Raw genomic sequence first — 2,794 nt, 5'->3', positions numbered from 1 at the left:
TGGTGAATGATAAATGCTTAGTTTTGGTGGAAAAGTCATTAAATTTGTATACAAACAGAAAAGAAACATAAACATAATGGAGGGCTGGAGAGATGGCTCAGAGGTTAAAAGCATTGCCTCGTCTTCCAAAGGTCCTGAGTTCAATTCCCAGCAACCACATGGTGGCTCACAACCATCTATGATAAGGTCTGGTGCCCTCTTCTGGCCTATAGGCATACACACAGACAGAATATTGTATACATAATAAATAAATAAATAAATAAACATAAACATAATGGATTGTATGAGTCAGTGTGGGCCTTGGAATACAACCCCTCCCTGCATATTAGGGAGGACTGCTGGAGTTTCAGTTGCATGGTGATGCTGTCCAGCCAGGCTTTCCCACACTAGGCCAAAGGCTGGGCAAATCCTGAAAGGTTCTTTGCTGTGCCCAGTATTCCTCAGCAACATTGTTTTGGCTCTGCTTGAACTCAGAACATTTGACCACAGACTTTTCTTGAAACCCCTGGAAGAAAGACAGTCATCTCATGACTTTGTGATGCAAGTAGTCAAATGATGCCAAACTGAATTTTGGATGACAAAGGACGTGGTAGTTTAGGACTAGAAGCCAAGAAAATATTTTGTCAATGACAGTTGATAAATGGAATTAAGGAAAGTTTAAGCTTGGAAGCTTGAGGGATAATTTGTTAGTCTTTAACTTTGCTTCAACTTGGTTTGTTCATTCTAGATTATAAATAAAAGGTTTAAGCATGTCAGTGTGTATTTAAAGTTGCTTTCCATCATACCGAAGTGTTTCTGTCAAAGTTTTTTTTTCATTTAGTATGTACATGACATATGTATCTAAAAAGGTTTCCCTGCAAAAGTCTCACCTTTCTCCTGCTATTGTTGGATTTGATAATGGCCGTAATCTTTGGAGCAGACAGGGCAACAATACAGTTAGAACCTTCTTTGTATGCTGGAATGATAGAGCTCACCTTTAATCCTGGCACACGGGAGGCAGAGGCAGGTGGGTCTTTGTGAGTTCCAGGCCAGCCTTGTCTACATAGCAAGTTCCAGGACAGCCAGGATTTACACAGTGAGACGGTTAAAAACAACAACAAAAACCCCAAAAACTAAAAAGAGCCGTATGTATGTATGTATGCAATGGTATTCACTCTGGGAATATTCTTGCAGAAACAGGGAGATACTAGGATTTGTGTCTTTCTGCCAACTCTGGGGAGAGCAAAGCAGGAAGTGGCTTAGACAACAGGTTAAAGACCCAAGATTTTATCTGGGTAGTTTATGTGTCCTAAGATAATAATGTTTGTCTCAACTCATGTCTCTGCTCTGATACTGATAACTTTTCTTGTCACTGTGGCCAATACCTGGCAGGAAACAACTTAAGGGAGGAATTCTTTTGATTCATGGTCAAGGGAGATACAGTCCATCTTAGCAGGGGAGGATGCTGGTGGGAGCTGCTTGCAGATGTGGTGGTGGGAGTATGAGGCAGCTGTTTAGATCCTGGCGAGAGGCAGAAGCAGAGAAGGAATGCAGCATTCATCAGGCTTTCTCATTTTTATTTTTTTGTTCGGTCTGGGCCTCTAGCCAGTGTGATGGTATCCATCACACTCATGGCTAGTTTTCTCTCCTCAGTTAATCCTCTTTAGAAATGCCCTCATAGACATGCTTCAAGGTACCAATAATGTATTCAAGTCTTCCACATGCCTTTGGTCCCTGCACTAGGGAGGCAGAGGCATGGATGGACCTCTGTGAATTCAAGGCCAGCCTTGCCTACATAGTGAGTTCCAGGACACCCAGGGCTACACAGAGAAACCCTATCTCCAAAAACAAAAACAAAAATCCACTTAATTCAACAGGGAAGGTTAACTAACCTTCATAGCTCTCTTATGAAGTGATATAGGGGGGAATAAGTGAAAAGGTGTTGCTAAAAGGATCAAGTAGGTCAGAAATCGAAGATCTAAATAATAAAATAGATAAGCAAAACCCCCACAGAATGTGAGGTAACCATCTAGATAAGTTACCCAAACCAGGAGACTGTAGTTGAGCGAGGGATAAAGTTCAGATAGTGAAGGAAACTGTCTAGGAAGGAACCCTTTAAAACTGGGCAGCAAATGGAGAAGTCAGCGGGAAGCACTTGCCTAGCCTGCCTAAGGTCCTGGGATTGACCCTAAACACCACAAAAATGAAAGAAAGTCAGGGCCAGGCATGCTGGCTCACACCTGGCATCTCAGGGACATGCGAGGCTGAGGCAGGAGAATTAGTCAAGTCTGGGAGCTTGAGGCAAACCTAGATGACATAGTGAGATCATATTTCTATAAAATGAAGCAATAGCTAAAATGAATCAAGAAAGAAAATGTCAAGAATTTTACTCTCTCCCTCTCAAAACTGGTTTTTTTTTTTCCCTCCTGATAGTTTTTAGATACTGGGATGCGAACCAGGGGCATATGCGTGCTAAGCATACACTCTACTGCTGAGCTACATCACAGCTGTGCATTACAGGACTCTCTGCTGGGAATAACAGCCCAAGTCATCACTGCTCCTGTTGAAGACCTTGAGTGGAGAGAAAGCCGAAGAATAAAACTTTAGCAGCGTGACTAAGCCACTAGTTCGTTTATGTATTTATTTATGTGTTTATTTATGTATTTGTTTATGTATTTATTTATGTATGTATGTATTTTTTTGTATGTATGTATTTATTTATTTATTTGAGTTTTCTGAGACGGGGTCTCACTATGCAGCCCTGGGTGTCCTGGAACTCACTATTTCAGAACAGGCTAGCTTGGACTCACAACAG

Source organism: Alexandromys fortis, unplaced genomic scaffold, assembly GCF_014885135.2.
Source record: "Alexandromys fortis isolate MF-2015 unplaced genomic scaffold, M_Fortis_MF-2015_v1.1 scaffold_200, whole genome shotgun sequence".
Classification (NCBI taxonomy): Eukaryota; Metazoa; Chordata; class Mammalia; order Rodentia; family Cricetidae; genus Alexandromys; species Alexandromys fortis.
This window is presented reverse-complemented; position numbering follows the sequence as displayed.